The 20,382-nt window shown below is 41.4% G+C and overlaps 1 protein-coding gene across 6 annotated transcripts in view; it reads right to left on the bottom strand.

The window, feature by feature from the left end:
- Positions 1 to 20,382, bottom strand: part of CACNB2 (calcium voltage-gated channel auxiliary subunit beta 2) — a 428,799-nt gene that overhangs the window by 60,737 nt on the left and 347,680 nt on the right. The gene's annotated exons all lie outside the window — the stretch shown is intronic.

Below are 20,382 nucleotides of genomic sequence, written 5' to 3'. Positions count from 1 at the left end.
TTAGACCACAATAACTAAGAGATGCTTAATTCATTGTGTACTTACTACATAGAAACAACTGAGTTTAAAAGCCTTTTAATCTCCATGAAAATCTTATACTCGTGAGTCTAATCAGTAAGAATCCAGGATTCAAATCAAGGTATTTTGGGGCTACAAAAGCAGATGTTCTTATGGACACTGTATTGTTATCAAGACAGACTACAGCCTCTTCTGTAACACCTTCATTTTCATTTATTTCTACTCATTCTTAAATTTTCCCACAATTCCTATTACATGTCATAATATCTCATGACAATACTGTACATGTGACTTATTTCATAACTTCTCATAAAGTTTCACTTATTCATATTTGCACCTACTTTTCAAATAATTTAAATTCAGTGTTCTTTCATTACAGCCTTTACACTTGTTTATAGTTTTTCATTGAAATTCTTATCCCCCACCAAATATACCCAACTGAACTGTTCCTTTAAAAAATCTTACTGCAAAATAGTGAATCAGAGAAAGAAAAGGTCATCTATAATTCAATCGCTTAACATTTTAGAGATGATACACAAGCTTTTTAGAAAACAAAAATACTAGTATGTCTCCAGTAGTCCCTTTGATTCGGGCACTCTTCCCACTCAGGAAGGCTCCACTCTCATGACCTTATCACCTCCCAAAGGCCTGCCTCTTAATAACTTCACTCAGCGGGGCTAGGATTTCAACATATAAATTTGGGGTCAGAGGACAAGAACAGTCTATTGCACACATCTAAAGTATTGGGCTTCCTTTGTGGCTCAGCTGCTAAAGAATCTGCCTGCAATGTGGGAGACCTGGGTTCGATCCCTGGGTTAGGAAGATCCCCTGGAGAAGGGAAAGGCTACCCACTCCAATATTCTGGCCTGGAGAATTCCTTGGACTGTATAGTCCATGGGGTCAGACACAACTGAATGTCTTTCACATGATGACATGAAAGTATTCTATCCTGGGAGGAGAGTTTGGGGAGAATGAATATATATATGGCTGGGTCCCTTTGCTCTCCACCTAAAACTATCACAACATTGCTAATCAGCTATACTCCAATATAAAATAAAAAGTTTAAAAAATTTAAAATAAACAAGTAAAAAAATATTCTATCCTTAATTATTTCTTTACATACATTTTTTAGATCAAAGGGCATTTATATCTGCAAAGATGTGATACATATTAACAAATTTTCCTCCAGAAGGATGTGCTAATTCTCTTGTCCACCAACAGGGTATAAGATTACTAATTGTCTCTTAACCCTGACCATAGATCCTAAGCTCTAGGAATCTAGATGATATTGCTCGGTTACTTCAGTTTTGTCTGACTCTTTGTGACCCCAAGGACTGTAGCCCACCAGACTCCTCTGTCCATGGAATTTCCCAGGCAAGAATACTGGAATGGGTTTCCATGCCCTCCTCCAGGGGATCTTCCTGATCCAGGGACTGAACTTGTGTCTTCTGCACTGCAGGCAGATTCTTTACTGCTGAGCCACTGGGAAAGCCCTCTAGATGATATGCTAGTGATATAAAAATTCTGAATTCTGTTATCTGCAGCTGAGCTGGGCTTCCCTGGTAGCTCGGCTGGTAAAGAATCCACCTGCAATGTAGGAGACCCCAGTTCGATTCCTGGGTCAGGAAGATCCACTGGAGAAGGGATAGGTATTCTTGAGAATATTCCAGTATTCTTGAGTTTCCCTGGTGGCTCAGCTGGTAAAGAATCTGCCTGCAATGTGGGACACTTGGGTTCGATCCATGGGTCAGGAAGACCCCCTGGAGAAGGGAATGTCTACCCCCTCCAGTATTCTGGCCTAGAGAACTCCAGGGACTGTATAATCCATGGGGTCGCAAAGAGTCAGCTACTTACATTTAGTAGAATTAGCTCACTAATCAAATTGTTTCCTCTTTAATTGATTGTATAGTTATTGAGTTCCTCTGAATGCAATATGTCCTCTTTATGGGAGCTCAAGAGAGAAAGTTTTTGCTCTATGAAGTTGATACCCTGGCAGAAGAGAAATAGTGAAGCAAAAATATTATTCATGGCATTGTGATATGTTTTAGAAAGGAGTTGCATTATATGTGATGGTGCATACCGTAGTCAGTGTTTAAATAGAAGGACTTATTCTAGAGAGTCAAGGAGAATCAGCCTTTCAGTAATCAGATTGGTAACAAAAAGAGAAAAAAAAAAAATCTCACACCTCTAATACTTAAAATACAAATTAAAGGGAACCTCCCTGGTAGTCCAGTGGTTAATACTTCGAGTTCCAAGGCATGGGGTGTGGGTTCAATCCCTGGTTGGGGAGCTAGGAGCTGGTCAAATAAACCAGAACATAAAACAGAAACAATACTGTAACAAATTCAATAAAGACTTTAAAAATGGTCCACATCAAAAAATCTTTAAAAAATGCAAATTAAAAAATGAACTGTGATCGTCAAATAATTGGAGTGATTTTTTCCCCTAACAAAGCAGATACAAACTTATGCAAAGTAGTTGTGACACCTTCAAGAAGGTATTCTTGGAAAATAAAATGTATGTTTATTCCAGGGTTTCTTCCACTGTTTGAAATTATTTAAAATTCAGTTTCTGAAAGCGTCAACAAAGTCAAATGTGTACTATTCTGAATGCTCTAAATACTGATAAGTCATTTTCCTTTGAGGACAAGTTAGTTTATCTGGAATAGCCCAGAGTCATTCAAAGCCAAGTTTAATGGATCATGATCAACCTGGGAGGTAAACTTGTAAAATTAAAAACATTGCTCGACTCTTAAAGTGATGAGCTGTATTCCTCATGTACTTCCAGTGTTGCCTTGAAGGACAGTCCTAAATAATTTGTCAATGCCTTTTGAGAGAGTTAGTCCCTACCATGGGGTAGGGACTGAAGTTTTCTTAATTATTTATGGTTCTCAAAAGTTGTCTTCTTGGAATTTTTCACTGGGCCGACCCAGAGGGATGGTATGGGGAGGGAGGAGGGAGGAGGGTTCAGGATGGGGAACACATGTATACCTGTGGCGGATTCATTTCGATATTTGGCAAAACTAACACAATATCGTAAAGTTTAAAAATAAAATAAAATTAAAAAAAAAAAAAGAATTTCAGGTATGCCTACAGAAATTTCTCACACAGGGCATCATAGACTCTCTGGTTATTTGTGTTTACTCCTGGCAGAATAAAATCAGGTAAAGGGTTTCAGTGGAGAAGGCAATGGCAACCCACTCCAGTACTCTTGCCTGGAAAATCCCATGGATGGAGGAGCCTGGTAGGCTGCAGTCCATGAGGTTGCTAAGAGTCGGACACAACTGAGCGACTTCACTTTCACTTTTCATTTTCACACATTGGAGAAGGAAATGGCAACCCACTCCAGTGTTCTTGCCTGGAGAATCCCAGAGACAGGGGAGCCTGGTGGGCTGCTGTCTATGGGGTCGCACAGAGTCGGACACGACTGAAGCAGCTTAGCAGCAGCAGCAGCAGCAAAGGGTTTCAGGAATAGATAAATATATATAAAGATCTCCAGCTATATCTATACCATTATCTATCCATCCAACAAAATTAAATCTTTTTACTTTCAAAAAGAAATGCTAAAAATTAAAACATTTTAAGCATCCAAGTAGCCCTAGATTTATAGGATTTTTTTCCCCTTCCCACATGTAATAGAAGAATTTGGAAGAAATGAATTACAATGTACATACTTCCTCCTGTATATCTTAGTCATTTTATTTAAATTCAGGTGTTCTAGGTTTCCCATAATTGTTCAGGCTATGAGTAATTTGCAGTGCACCCATGGAGGGAGCAGATTCCACATCTTCAATCCCATACCTCTAATATTTAAAATACAAGTTAAAAAATGAACTGTGATCCTCAAATGATCTGAGTACTTTTTTTTTTCTAATCAAGTATATATAAACTTATTCAAGTTAGTTGTGACACCTTCAAGAAGATATTCTTGGAAACAAAGTACATTTATTCCAGGGTTCCTTCCACGTGTGAAATTATTTAAAATTCAATTTTTGAAAGTGTCAACAAAATAAAAACATACAGCATGTGGTATACCTTAAATATTGATAATTCATTTTCCTTTGAGGACAAGTTAGTTTATCTAGAATAGTCCAGAGTCATTCAAAGCCAAGAGAATTTGAAGAGAGTTTTCTTTTCCAAGTACCCCCTTAAATAAAAAGCTCAGCTTTATCAACAATAGCTACGGATAGTCCTGTGTGTGTGAAAGTCGCTCAGTCCTGTCCGACTCTTTGCAACCCCATGGACTATACAGTCCATGGAATTCTCTGGGCCAGAATAGTGGAGTGGGAAGTCTTTCTCTTCTCCAGGGGATCTTCCCAATCCAGGGATTGAACCCAGGTCTCCCGCATTGCAGGTGGATTCTTTACCAGCTGAGCCATGAGGATAGTCCTAGAGAGAACTTTTAATCTAGATCTTTTTATAGACAACAAAAGAATTAAGAAAAATGGAACCTCCATTATGGAATGAAAAATATGCCCAACATATCTTGTTGCAACAGAAGCATGATTATATGTAAGAAAATTACAAATCACTCCAAAATTGTTGTGGATGGTGACTGTAGCCACAAAATTAAAAGACGTTCGCTCCTTGGAAGAAAAGCTAGAGAGCATATTAAAAAGCAAAGCCATCACTTTGCTGACATGGGTCTGTAGAGTCAAAGCTTTGGTTTTTCCAGTAGTCATGTATCGATGTGAAAGCTGGACCATAAAGAAGGCTTAGCACTGAAGAATTGATACTTCTGAATTACGGTGCTGGAAAAGACTCTGGAGAGCCCCTTGTACTGCAAGGAGATCAAATCCATCAATCTTAAAGGAAATCGGCCCTATTCATTGGAAGGACTGATGCTGAAGCTTCAATACTTCGGCCACCTGGTACAAAGAGCTGACTCACTAGAAAAAACCTGAATGCTGGGAAAGACTGAGGGCAGGAGGAGAAGGGGACAACAGAGGATGAGATGGTTGGATGGCATCACCGACTCGAGGGACATGAGTTTGAGCAAACTCTAGGAAGATAGTGAAGGACAGGGAAGACTGGTGTGTAGTCCATGGGGTTGCAAAGAGTCAGACACAACGGAGCAACTGAACAACAACAAATTACAAATGGTGCATTTCAGGGTTTTATACCAATTTCCACTTATTCTTTCTATGGGTGAGTGGCTCAGAAATCTATACAGTATAACACAACACCTCCTTTTCTCCCAAGTCTAGGCGAAACTGATACATCTCTGCCCAGGATGGCAGCTTCTGTTGTTTGTCTCTAAGACCCCTTAATACAATAGCAGCCTGTCTGCAATTGTCTGAAGTTTGCTATAAATATACACTTAAGAAAGTTTATCCAAAAATTTGTTTTTTTCTAGGGTTCTCTCTTAAAAAACAATACAACCTTATGCCAATTATTCAGAAACCAGAGAATGTTTTTCTTTTCTACTGTGTGGTCCTTATCGCTTCTTTTTCTCTGTGCTCTTCCCATATTGAGGTCTGCCTCAAGCTTAAAAATAGCCTGGATTGTCACGTTGATGTTTGGTAGAAATCAACACAATATTGTAAAGCAACTATTAAAAATAAATGAATTTAAAAAGTAACCTGGTTTGTATCCATATTCTGTTCTTGGTGAAAGAGGAGCTTCCCAAGTGGGTCACACATGGATTAACATGGAGCTCGCCATCACTGGGCTCCCTCCTAACAGCCTCCCCTTATAAGAGCATCAAGAAAATCTCCTACTCGTAAATTTCATGATCTAAATCAAGTGGCTGTGCTAATGGGCCACCTATTTTTCACTGTATACATTTCAAATATCTTAATGGACACATTAAAATATATCCAACAATCTCACTCATGGGCATGCATCCAGAGAAAACAGTAATTTGAAAAGATACATGCAACCCTATGTTCATAACAGCACTATATACAACAGCCAAGACATGGAAGCACCAAAACGTCCATTGACAGATGTATGAAGAGGATGTGGGTGTGTGTGTGTGTGTGTGTGTGTGTGTGTGTGTGTGTGTATAAAACAGAATATCAGTCAGTAAAAAGAATGAAATAATGCCATTTGTAGCAACATGGATGAACCTAGAGATTATCACACTAAGTGACATAAGTCAGAGACAAATACCCTGATATCATTTATATGTGGAATCTAAAAAAAAAAAATGATACAAATGAAATTATTTACAAAACAGGAACAGACTCACAGACTTTGAAAACAAACTTATGGTTACCAAAGGGGAAAGGTTGCAGGGAGGGATAATTTAGGAGTTTGGGATTATCATATATCCAGTACTATATATATAATAGATAATCAACAAGGACCTACTGTTTAGCACAAGAGAACTTGACTCAATATTCTACAATAACCTATGTGGGAATCTGAAAAAGAATCAGTTCAGTTCAGTCTCTCAGTCGTGTCTGACTCTTTGTGACCCCATGAACCACAGCACACCAGGCCTCTCTGTCCATCACCAACTCCCAGAGTTCACCCAAACCCATGTCCATTGAGTCCGTGATGCCATCCAACCATCTTATCCTCTGTCATCCCCTTCTCCTCCCATCCTCAATCTTTCCCAGCATCAGGGTCTTTTCAAATGAGTCAGCTCTCCGCATCAGGTGGCCAAAGTATTGGAGTTTCAGCTTCAGCATCAGTCTTTCCAATGCACACCCAGGACTGATCTCCTTTAGGATGGATTGGTTGGATCTCCTTGCAGTTCAAGGGACTCTCAAGTCTCCTCCAACACCACAGGTCAAAAGCATCAATTCTTCAGCGCCCAGCTTTCTTTATAGTCCAACTCTCACATCCACACATGACTACTGGAAAAACCATAGCCTTGACTAGATGGACCTTTCTAACTGAATCAGTTTACTGATTAAGACGTGGTGATTAGGTTTAGAAAAGTTGATGGCTCTTTTTTATGCAAAAAACAACTTTTTGCATAAATTTGCCGAAGTGTATATTTATTGTGAACTTCAGACAATTGCAGACAGGCTGCTATTGTATTAAGGGGCCTTACAGACAAACAGAAGTTGTCATCCTGGGCAGATATGTATCAGCTAAGCCTAGACTTGTAACTAACACTTGAAACTAACACAACATTGTAAATTAACTACACCCCAATATAAAGTAAAAAATAAATTAAAACAAAAAATATCTTCAACAAGTTCTAGAGAACATTAGAATTGGAAACCATCTGAAAAGGAATATTGAGATCACAAAATTCCTAATAATACTGAGCTATGGTTCATTAAAGGTCAGGCCTCTTCCCAGTGGTTCTGTGGGAAACAAGACATAGTCATTATATTACAGGGAAAGCCTGGACAGTCCATCCTTGCCATGAATGGTATGTGTGACCCAGTGCCCATCAACTTTTCTAAACCTAACCCCCACGTCTTAAAACAGTAAGACTGGCTTATCTGGGAGCTGGGAGGCAGGGTCAGGGGAAATACCAGTGAAATGCTTCTTGAGCCAAAGATCAATAATTGCTGGTTTAATTAATCAAGGACCTACTGTATAGCACAGGGAACTCTACTCAATACTCTGTAATAACCTATATGGGGAAAGAATTTGACAAAGTGTTGATATATGTGTGTGTATAACTGAATTACTTTACTATTCACCTGAAACTAACATTGTAAATCAACTAAACTCCAACGTAAAATAAACATTAAAAAAATTACAGCCCTACTCCTAGAATGCGGTCCAGGGCTGAGCAGGCACCACAACACTGAGCAGGCATCACTAGGTTACCAAAGCAACAGTGAGCCTGATCTTTCAAAGCGCAAACTGGAGGTTTCCCTGTTGCTTCCCAGCTACAAGCTCATCCCTGCACCGCCCCCCTTCCCCCAACCAGGCTTCGTCTCTTGGGAAAGCCGGACAGTCCTGAGTAACAGGGCATGAAGGAGGAAAATGGGGTGAGCTGGCATCTTCACTTTTGTACAGCTTGATCACGCTGCCTCAGTTCATGAACCTGACTAAGCCCCTGGCCTGGTTCCAGGAACCTATGACAGAACAGAGTCCCCAGTTCCTGGATGTCACCCTGCCTCTCTGTCCCTCGCGTCCTTGTATGTGAGGTAATAGATTTGTGGGTGCCTCTGAATTCTAACACGAGCTGATCCTTCAAGCTGTGGCCAGGTCTAGATTCACAAGGTTCCCCTCCCTCACCGTGAGAGCCCATTCCTTTCCCCAAAGTATCATTCTATATGTTCCAAAGGCCCTTTTTCTAGGTGAGAAATTTCAGTGAAATATGCTGAAACATAACATTTCATCATCTTGATGTTGAAAGCTAAAACAGCCTTTCATGAGCCTCATTTCCATGCTTCTCACTTTCAAAATGAAAAAGATGAAGCCCAGCAACTTGGGGTCTCTTTCAAGGTCATGGACGGTGGCGTGGCAGGAAGCAGCATCTGAGGTCCGAGCCCCTTGTCCAGTGACACCCTGGCTCAGGCTATGACACATCAAAAACACAGGAGAAACTTTCAGAGATGATTTTTAATTTGCCAAGGCAGTTTGCCATTGGTATTGTACAGTCAGCAAAAGACAAGTGTTTTGAAGCAGCAGGAACAATTGAAAAGTCAATCTCCTTCCTCACTCTGGCTAATTAAAGCAGGCGGCATTAATTCTCGGTGTGGCTGTGTAACTGACAGGAAGCAGCACACTTTGCTGGCACCACTTCCTGACACACCAGCGCACCAGATGAGTACTGATGGATGGCTTCAGACACTACTAAGTCCAGAGTCTGTTCCTAGGAAAATGCTCCGCATGCGTCATTAAGGCTATTTTAAGGCTTGCTGTCTTGAGCTGAATGTACGCTGGCGCTGGTGACTCTGAATTTACATGCGATTTCATTGAGGGAAGAAACAGCATCATATTATTTTCAGGGTTCGGTGGTAGCAATATCTCAAAAAAAAGAAGTGGTCGCAAATCTGCAGACTTACGAGATATTACATCTATAAATTCACTTTTTCCCAGAGATCTCAATTACAATTTTATTTGGGTGAATTTAAGTGTAATCTCTATTCTGTATGAATTACACAGTTGCAATCATATCTTAAGTCAAATTTTATATGCTGCTTTCACTTATGAGTGGTTTTCCCGCTATGCATGTAACAAGCTTAATATTCAATCACTATATAATATTTAACAACATGGATGCATTATTAATATAACCACTTACTTTAACCATTTCAGTTATTTCCATTGTTCACTATTATAAACACTCCTGTAAGATGTACAGAGCATGCAACAAAGATTGCACAAAACATTATCCAGAAGACACCCCTTAATAGTCCTCTAAAATCCATACTCTGAACAGCAATGTTACACCTATAAATTCTTTAAACAACTCCAATATTGCCCTTATATTTAATAACTTACTAACTTAAACTGGAATACTGCTGTCCCCAGCATGCATTTATTTCCACTGCAGATGTATCAGACCATAGTATACCAAAGAGAATGTCCTGTTTGTGATACTTTTTTAAAAAAAAAAGGGTTCCGGGCCCCACCTGAAAAGTATTGCACTTAAATGCCAGCAGGTGGAGCCAAACCACAGATTTTTTTTTTTTTTTTTTTAATCACCATGATTGACACACATCTTCAATTAAGAATCACTGATTCCTAGAACACAATGCAAATTTTCCTTTATCTCATTAACAACTCCTCATACTCAGGAATTGGAATCTCCACTTGAAGAGAGTGTATTCTATGGCGGTGATGCTTGAATTTTGTTTTGCATCAGATTCAGTTGCTGGGGGTGGGGCTTAGTAATAACACAAATGGCCAGTCTGATCCAAATCTAAAACGCTGCATTTTTATTTAGGACTTCCCTGGTTGTCTGGTGGTTAAGACTCGGTGCTTCCACTGCAGAAGGCACAGGTTTGTTCCCTGGCCAGGGAAGTTCTGCATACTGTGTGGTGTGGCCAAAATACAACACCCTCCCCCTGCCCCCCCCCCCCCATGCATTTTTAACAAAGCTATACAGAATACTCAGAAATACAGAGTTGAAGAATTAAAACCTTCTGGAAGATTTTCTAAAAGGCCACATGGTTTCTAAAAATTGAGCTGAAAATAGTAAACCAAGAAGTTATTAAGAAGATGTAACTGTCAGACACAATTTGAAACCAGACCTAATTGACACCAAGGCACTAAAGCTCTTGTATCAACTCCCTACACCTTCCCACAGTGTTAACATGAGGTTGGGGAAGTGGCTGACAGCATGGAAGCAAGCGGGGAGGGCAGATGGAATGGAAGGATGGATCAAGTGTCACAGAAATTGAAATTCCCTATTCAGAAATGCAGAGAAGGCAATGGCAACCCACTCCAGTACTCTTGCCGGGAAGGTCCCATGGATGGAGGAACCTGGTAGGCTGCAGTCCACGGGATCACTAGGAGTCACTTTTCACTTTCATGCATTGGAGAAGGAAATGGCAACCCACTCCAGTATTCTCGCCTGGAGAATCCCAGGGACGGGAGAGCCGGGTGGGCTGCTGTCTCTGGGGTCGCAGAGTCGGACATGACTGAAGCGACTTAGCAGCAGCAGCAGCAGCGTTTAGAAATGACTCAGATGGTCAATCATGGGGTTTAAGAAGATAGAAAGGGAAATGAAGGAAGGTATGTTCCACCAAAGAAAATTTAGGAACCTAGACTTCTAAAGTGCATCTGAAAAAGAATAGATATATGTGTATGTATAACTGAATCACTTTGCTGTATATTTGAAACTAACACAAAATTATAAATCAACTATACTACAATATAAAATAAAAATTAAAAAATACAAAAAAAGTAAAAAGAAAAAAGTATATCTGAGATCAAAGAGCTGATGGAGGGAACTCCCTGGCAGTCCAGTGGTTAAGACTCCATGCTTCCACTTCAGGGGGCATGGGTTTGATCCCTGGTCAGGGAACTAAGATCCCTCATGCCGAATGGTGTTGCCAAAGGAAAAAAAAAAAAGCTGATGTAGCTGATGGGTTTGAAGCAGCCATACAGACACAAGACTGTAGCTAAACAGGGAGATACTGGGTTTAACACATCTGCGGTGGGGGTGCAAATCTCTACTTTACAGAAAGCAGTGGTGGAGGTACTCCAAAGGCAGTTAAGCAGAAAACAAATGTGTCGTGCGTCATGATGCTGATGGCTTGGGCATGACGTCTGTAGAGGAACTGAAATGCCTAAGACATCTTTCCAAGTTCCTCTTTTACTACACACATCTCTTCCCCCAGCCATTTCTTCTGTGCCTCCAGTGAATTACAGATTTCAAGATCCCTTCTGAGTCAGAATGTCAACAGCTTTTGGTGTGTAAATGAAGTATAATTACTTCTACTTTGCATATGAAGAAAATCAGAGGGCAGGCCTCAAATCGCATGACTCTATGTGGCAAAGACTGGACTCTAACCCATAATTCCAACTGCACTGCACCATAATTTCTGCTAACTAGTGCTCCAGAGGAAGTGGAAAATCCAGAGGCTTAAACTAAGGGCAGTTTAGTAAAGACCGGAGGCACCCAGAAAATAACTTCCTTTCGTAGAGCAAACAGAATTCCTATTCTAGGGCTACTTAATTTTCTTTATACTTGATGACTACATGCCAATAGAGATCTCTGTGTTATTTAAAAATGCAAGGGACTTCCTTGGTGGTCCAGTGGCTGAGACTCCATACTCCCAATGCAGAGGACCTGGGTTCAATCCCTGGTCAAGGAACTAGGTCCCGGGTGCTGCAACTAAGAGTTTGCATGCCATAATTAGAGCTCCCACACGCTGCAAATAAAGATCCTGCGTGCTGCAAATAAACAAGATCCTGAAGACTCCATGTGCCACAACTAAGACCTGACACAGCCAAATAAATATTTAAAAAAATGCAATGTTGTAACCTCTCTTCAGGGCTCAACTTGTACCTGGTAAATTCATTCATTCCTCTATTTACTCATGCAGTGAACACTTTTCGGTGGTGGAGGGGGGTGGGGGGGGACACTCACAACATTCTAGGTACTATATGGGGCAGGAGGGATTCAAAGATAAACAAGAGAAAACCTATTGTTTCCATGAGTCAGAATCTCCAAGGAGAGACAGACATGCCAGCAACTGCACTGCATCCCAGGTACTTCAGCAGAGGCAAAGAGAAAGAACAGAAATGTTAGGGTTGCCAAGGAGGGACTCATCAACTGCCTGGCGAGGGGTGCAGGCGCATAGAAAAGCTCCATTAGGTGAAGCCACCTGAATGGGGTGAGAAGTCAAATAAACAGACCTTCAGGTTCCTAGTTGCTGCTGTTGGATGGAATAAATGATTCCCCAACCACTCTTATTAAGCTCACCAGATTTCCCCTCAGAAACCCTGTAGCATTTACTATGTATGTTACTTCATAAGGAGTTGACACTGACCTTTTTATAATGCTCTGTATCTTCTATGCAGGTCTTATCTTACACACCAAACAGTAAAGTTGTAGAGGCAGAAACCTCCTCTTATTATCATTGTGTTTCCAATGCCTGCCATAGGCTGGGCACTCAGTGAATATTTCTTGACCTCAAGGTTAGATTTTATGCTCCCAGAGAACACAGATGGTCTTCAAGGGGATCTTCCCGACCTAGGTGTTGAACCCAGGTCTCCCGCATTGCAGGCATATTCTTTACCATCTGAGCCACCAGGGAAGTCCAAATCATCTAACATTGAAGTTTAAATACGAGTGCTGACCATCATCCGTAAAGACTTGATGTCTGTGACACAGGAGATGGCAATGTGAATTTGTCATTTCAATAGAATGGCTTTAGGATGGATGATCTGGGACTCTCAAAAAAATGATAATGACTTTTTATATTATCTCACTTAAAACATTAACATTTGCAACAACATGAATGGACCTTGAAGGCATTATGAGAAATGAAATAAATCAGAGAGAAAAAGATAAATACTGTATGCTATTACTCATATGTGGAATCTAAACAAAGAACCGCCCCCCAAAAACAAACTCATAGAAAAACAGATTAGACTTGTGGTTATCAGAGGTGGGGGGTGGGGAAGGGGAATTGTAGGAAGGTGGTCAAAAGGTACAAACTTTTGCTTATAAAATAAGTAACTACAAGGGATGTAACGTATAACCTGAGGACTATTGCTAACACTGCTGTATGAGATACAGGTAAATTGTTAAGAGAATAGATCCTAAGAGTTCTCTTCACAAAGAGAACAGTTTATTTTCCCCTTTCTTTTCTTTTTATTGTTTCTGTATGAGAAAATGGACGTTAGCTGAACTTATGTGGTAATCATTTCACAACATATATCAATGAAATCATCATGCTATATGCCTTAAAAAAAAGTTAAGTCAGAATTATTTGGACATTACATGAATTTCACATTTTGTTTAGATTTATTTAAACCTGTGGTGCTTCCTTGGTCAGGCTTCCCTGGTGGCTCAGCAGTAAAGAATCCTCTTACCAATGCAGGGCATGTGAGATTGATCCCTGGGTTCGGGGAGATCCCCTTGAAAAGGAAATGGCAGCCCACTCCAGTATTCTTGCCTGGGAAATCCCATGGACAGAGGAGCCTGCTGAGCTATAGACCATGGTGTCGAGAAGAGTCGGACACAGCGACTTAACAACAACAAAACCTGTGGCCCAGTTTATGAACGTGTGTTTCTAATAGTTGGTCTAGAAGTTGTCCTACCACCAGTGAACCAGACTTTTTAGATGAAGATTGTGCTGGCTTAGTTGCTCAGTTATGTCAGACTCTTTGAGACCCCATGGACTGTAGCCCACCAGGCTCCTCTGTCCACAGGGTTCTCCAGGCAAGAATACTGGAGTGGGTTGCCATGCCCTCCACCAGGGGATCTCCCCAACCCAGGGATCAAACACAGGTCTCCCGCATTGCAGGCCGATTCTTTACCAGATGAGCCACCAGGGAAACCCAGGGAAGATTATCACATTAAAGAGGTCCATTAAAGTAAGAGTCTCTTATTCCTTCAGCAATTGTTGATACCCATGATAGATGATCAAATTAAGTGGTTACAAAGAATCTGGTTTTCTTCCTTCTGCCAAAATTCCAAGATAGAATCTTCCATGTGGGACTTTGATACAATTCAAAAATTAACAGCCATACTCATAAAATCAAGCCCATTGGGAGTATAGGTAAAACTGTTAGTCTCTCAGTCATGTTTGATCTTTGCAACCCATGGACTGTAGCTCACCAGGCTCCTCTGTCCACAGAATTCTCCAGGCAAGAATACTGGAGTGGGTTGCCATTCCCTTCTCCAGGGGATCTTCCTGACCCAGGGATCAAACCTGGGTCTCCTGCATTGCAGGCAGATTCTTTACCATCTGAGCCACCAGGAAAGCCCTTATAGGTAAAAGAGATGAAAACAGACCCCACTTTTAGTGCCTAGATGTTACAATCATTCTGACGGCTAAAAGGTTTCGTGTGCTACTCTGAGATTCTTGGCTTTGTGCACCAAAACTGGAATGTCAGATAAGCCATCCCCCGGGACAGGAGGTGTAACTGTATTTGTTTGTCAAGTGTTGTCACTCTCCTCCTAGGTCTCGATAATTGAAGATTGTTGAGTGCCAAAATGTTCAGCAGCAAAACCCTTATAAAGAAAGGGGACCTATGTACTTATCTTTGTGAATAACAAGCCTGAAAAGGTACAGGGGACATGGTGTTTCATTTTGCATGTATCCTGGGGAGGAGACAGCCAGGGGTAAATGGAGGGGCCAGGCAGCTGGAAGGAGACAAGACATGCAGACTTAGATCTGAAGGAAGAAACACAGGGAAGATACAAGGAGTCAATCAGAGGCTCAGAAGCAGAACTAACACGGTTCTTTTCTCATCTGTACAATTTCCCCAGGGGATTTCATCCACTTCCGTGGCTTCAGGTATAAACTGTAATGTTGATTCTTATATCTATATATTCAGCCCTGAAAGCTTGGTTTTATTTGTCTATATCCAATTGCCTCAAGAATATCCATCAGCTTATCCACAGTTCAGCGGGTCCAAGAATCAAGTCATCGAGTCAAAACCTTCAGAACTTCCCCATTTTCTTTCTTAGATTGCTTCCTCTTAGTTCTTTCCCACTGGCTTACTGCAGTGTGACAGTCCTACCTGTTGCTGCTGCTGCTGCTGCTAAGTTGCTGCAGTCGTGTCTGACTCTGTGCGACCCCATAGACGGCAGCCCGCCAGGCTCCCCCGTCCCTGGGATTCTCTAGGTAAGAACACTAGAGTGGGTTGCCATTTCCTTCTCCAATGCATGAAAGTGAAAAGTGAAAGTGAAGTCGCTCAGTCGTGTCTGACTCTTAGCAACCCCATGGACTGCAGCCCACCAGGCTCCTCCGTCCATGGGATTTTCCAGGCAAGAGTACTGGAGTGGGGTGCCATCGCTTTCTCTGGTCCTACCTGTTAAATATATATAAATATATATATGTAATGTATTCCTGGGGATGACAGAGGATGAGATGGTTGGATGGCATCACCAACTCAATGGACATGAGTTTGAGCAAGCTTCGGGAGATGGTGAAGGACAGGGAAGCCTGGTGTGTTGCAGTTCATGGGGTCGCAAAGAGTTAGACACGACTGAGCGACTGAACACCAACAACTTCCTCTCCTATTTCAGTGTCCCTGCTGAAATACAGATTTCGCCAATTTTCTCTAATTTTTCTTTTCTTTAAGATTTTTTTTTTTTTTTTTTTTTTGATCTTTTTAAAAGGGACTATTGACCTGGACCATTTTTAAAGTCTTTATTGAATTTGTTACAATATTGCTTCAGTTTAAAAAAATTTTTTTTTCTTTTTTTGGCACTTAACCTCTCCCCTCCCCACCCCTCACTGGTCCAGACTTTACCCCTCAGAATCGCAGCAACCCCAACAAATGGCTCCAAGGAGTTAAGGCAAGTGGGATCTTAACTCCTCGACCAAGGATAGAACCTTTATCCCTTGCCTTAGAAGCCCAAGTCTTAACCACTGGATTACCAGAGGTTAAGTAAAGAATTTAAAAAAATAAAAAAGTAAAGAATTTTACTTCTTTAACAAGCTGGAAAGGAGCAAGAGTAGGACAGAACCCAGATGTGAGATGACAGTGGTTTGGATTTGTGTGGCAGTGGTAAAGCTGGGTACATTTTGGAGGTGGAAATAAGAGGACTTATTGGTGGCTGAGACCATTCCTTAGATGGAGAACCTGAGAAAGGAATACATTGGGCCACAGTGGTAGGCAATCAAGTTGACTTTGACACCTGTGTGGACAGGTAAGTGGAAATGCTCTAGACAAAGTTGGAAATATCAACTGGAATTCAGAGTGGAGTGAAAAGAAAGAGCCAAGTTCTGTGCTGTAGAATTCCAACTCTGGGAGGCTCAGAAGAGAGGTAGGAGCCCACCCTAACACTCGCCCCACCCACCAAAAATACTCTCGAGGGATGGCCCAAAAAACATGGTGTCACAGAAGCCCAGAGCAGGCATTTCAAGTTGGAGGGTGATCAACCATGTGGAGTGCTGCTGACAGCCTGAGAACGGTAGCACAAAGCTTATGACTTCTTTGACGACACAGAGATTGTTGACTGGGCTTGGAGCCATTTGTTGGGGTTGCTGCGATTCTGAGGGGTAAAGTCTGGACCAGTGAGGGGTGGGGAGGGGAGAGGTTAAGTGCAAATGATTCGTCTGGGAAGTAGGGTGGAGATATGAACCTGTAGCTGGAGGACATGCGACGCAGGGTTTGGGGGCTTTTAGGATGGACACCTCCATACTATGTCATATATGAATGGTCCAGTAGAGAGGAAAGACTGGATGCTGTAGGAAAGAGATGATGACTGGAGGCAGGAAGTTCTTGGAAGGGGAGAAACTAAGCAAGAGGATTCCCACAGCAGGAGACATGCCTCTTCTATTCTCACATGAAGGGAGGAAGAAAACATGGATACAGATGAAGACTGGTGGTGGTAGGATGATTGTGGCACCATCCGCAAACTTGTGTTTTCTCAGTGGGGTGTGCAGTGAGGAGTGATGAACTGAATCAGTGAAAAGTATTCAAAAAATAACTAAAAGTGAAGGAGGATAAGAAGACTGAGGGGAGAGGAAAGGAGGGAAAATTATCTCGGATTAAATGAAAATGAACTATCTTGCTTAAATTAATAAATAGCTGGTGGGGCCTCCCTGGTGGCTCAGCGGTAGGGAATCCTCCTGCCAATGCAGGAGGCATGGGTTTGATCCCCAGTGCAGGAGATCACACATTGCATGGAGCAACTAAGCCTGTGTGCCGCAACGATTGAGCCTGTGCTCTAGAGCCTGGGCGCCACAACTACTGAGCCGGTGTGTCGCAACTGCTGACGCCTGTGCTACACAATAGAAGCAAGCATGATGAGAATCCTGTGCACTGCGACTAGAGAGTGTCTCCTGACACCCACGAAGCAACAAAGACCCAGCACTGCCCAAACAAACAAACAAACCGTCTCATTTGTTGTCTTACGGGCAGCAAAGAGAACTATTCCTACTTTCATATGTCCTCATAGTTTTCCACTGTGACTCCTCTGTCCCAGGATGCTCAGACATCCTGCAAGTTCTGGAAAAACTTGCCATCAAGAGGAGCTGGGAATCTCACACTACTGACTTCCGCTAGAGAGAAGAAATGGATGAGTTCTGGACCATGAGGGTGGAGGGGTATTTCTGGAATAAGTAAACATCCCAGATGGAAAAAAGAAAAAAAAGAAACCTGAGCCTTAAGTCCAGGAAGATTTCAGTACTCTGAGACAGCTATGCCTAAACTCCCTCCTGGGTAGTAACACTGGCTAGACTGAGGCCACTGGTTTTTCCCTACCCACACTATCTAAGGAGTTCCAGCCTTTGGCAGATGTATGTTGCTCAGTCACCAAGTCATGTCTGACTCTGTGACCCCATGGACAGCAGCATGCCAGGCTCCCCTGTCCCTCACCATCTCCTGAAGTTTCCCCAAGTTCATGTCCAATGAATTGGTGATGCCATCCAACCATTTCACCCTCTGTCACCCCTTTCTCCTTCTGCCTTCAATATTTCCTAGCATTAGGGTCTTTTCCAATGAGTTGGCTGTTCGCATCAGGTGGCCAGAAGTATATGGCCCCCAGATAGAGACCTTTATCAATACGCTGCAAACAAAGGACATACAGTCTGAAGATCTAATTTATCTAAATAGAATCAAGGGGGAAAAAACATGGACACTGAATTCAAAGGGAACTAGACAGGGGAAATGATCTCAAACAACGAGTAAAATTAAAAAGGAGTCAATCCAGGCAGGAGTATGTCCATAGACACAAAATCATTCTGGACAAAGGTCAGAAGACACGGCTGTACCATCCCTACTGCCCTGAGGACTGCGGTTTGCAGAAATGAGGGTCACTGAAGAAGGGACGCTGGGTTGGGAAATAACAACCCCAGGGATCCCATCTCAGGAGAGGGTTTCAACACATGGTCCTCTGCCGAAAACAGAATTTTACCCCAAATGATGGCTCAACCTCGATACAACTCAACCCCACACAAGTGTACATCAGAACTCCCACAGGGGAAAAAAAGATGAATAATTTGAAATACTCCTACAGGTATTAAAAAAAAATAAGTCCTATTTAAACATCAGAGCTGTGACTGTACAGCAATGAAGATGGGAAAGCCTTCCATCAGAACTAATTTCTACCCAACCTCTGAGAAGTCATCACTGAGACAAAGACTGAAAATGTGGAAGCAGAGTCCAGTCCATTAGGCTAGAAGTAGATGTCCAGTTCTTCCCAATCTGCTTTATGTTAATATTTTGAGAGCCACAAACAGAGAAGTAAAACGTGAATTAACATAAGACTCCAGTGGGATGAACTAAGACAGTAGCAGTGACATATATATACTACCATGTATAAAACAAATAGCTAGTGGGAAGCTGCTGTATACACACACACACACACACACAGGCATGATAAAATGTGATTTTCTTAAAAGAACCCCTGAATATCTTAGTATTCTGCGTTTACAAAATGCTGGAAAGTAAGAACTGCCCAGTTTTATCATGCACACTGTCTAGAATATTATGGATATTAAAGAAATTAATTTATTTTCTCCAGGCCAGGGACATCAATTTTTTAAAAGTCTCTATTAAATTCGTTACAATGCTGATTCTGTTTTATGTTTTGGTTTTTTGGCCACGAGGCATGCGGGATCTTAGCTCCCTGACCAGGGTCTGAACCCAGGCCCTTCTGCATTGGAGGGTGAAGTCTTAACAATTGGACCGCCAGGGAAGTCCCTGGATATTTTAAATTAGGAATAAATGGATAACAAAATTAAGTGGAGAAAAGATTATGGGCTATGTTGGTGAATTTCGGCATTGACTACATCATGAAACACTGCCCAGGTGAAGAGTTTTCGGCTCCTAACTGGCAGCATCACTGCATGGTCCTTCAAAACCTGAAGGATTTGGTGTTTCACAGAGGTGATCTGTCAGTGAGGGCCACCCTCCTCCAAGTAAAATAGTCAGAGTCCAGAAAAAAACATGTCCAGGTGGATGATCTGGGCCACTTCTTTCCTCTAAGAACTGTTCCAGAGGAAGGTGACATTTCTGCAGAAGGAACAGCCCATCAGTTAGGGTGGGGGGTTGTGGATAGGATTAGGGTTAGCTGGGAGGGGCAAATGACAATTCATCTCAAGTTCCTAATGCTATCAGTGTATGTGACATTTTTGTATCCACAAGCGCAGTTGTAAATTTCAGGGCAATTAGCCCTCTTTTTTTCTTTGGCTTTTTTACAAAAGCCAAGAACTATAGATTTAAAAAAAAAAAAAGTCATATAAATTCATAAAGAGAATCAGTCCTCAATGCTGAGTAACTACTATCAAGAGCAAAATATTTTAAAGAGCTTAGTAGAAGTTTGCCTTCTTAACTTGCTTCATACTAGCATGAGTAGACCATGAATTAGTTGGTGATCAAAGTTAGGATGACAATAAAAAATAAAAATCTTGATTTTATAAGTCATAACACCTATTTTTAGTCTTATATAGGACATTTCTTAAAATTCTGTTTATTAATTTTACTTTAAGGAACAAAATACGTCTACTGAAGAGCTTCCAAATGACACTGTTGGGATAAATCATTTGTTTGTATCCAATAAGTGTCATCTGTATACAATAAAACAGACAAGATTCCCATCTTTGTGGAGTTTATACACGAATCAATACATGGCGAAATTCACTACATGTCAATCAATTGTGGAACATGAAAGTGAATCAGGATAAAGTTTTCACATGTTTTCTAGACTGACACAGTATTTGTTTTGTTAAATATATTTTCCCAATAGGAGCTCAATATTTTATCTTGAATTGCTACTGTCTAGGAGGATATGAATTTGCTTGCAACTGAACACTTTAAAGAACTTTTTAAACTTAAACGTTTGCGCAGCTTCAAATGCTTATAT

This window comes from Bubalus kerabau, chromosome 13 (assembly GCF_029407905.1).
Source record: "Bubalus kerabau isolate K-KA32 ecotype Philippines breed swamp buffalo chromosome 13, PCC_UOA_SB_1v2, whole genome shotgun sequence".
NCBI lineage: Eukaryota > Metazoa > Chordata > Mammalia > Artiodactyla > Bovidae > Bubalus > Bubalus kerabau.
This window is presented reverse-complemented; position numbering and strand designations above follow the sequence as displayed.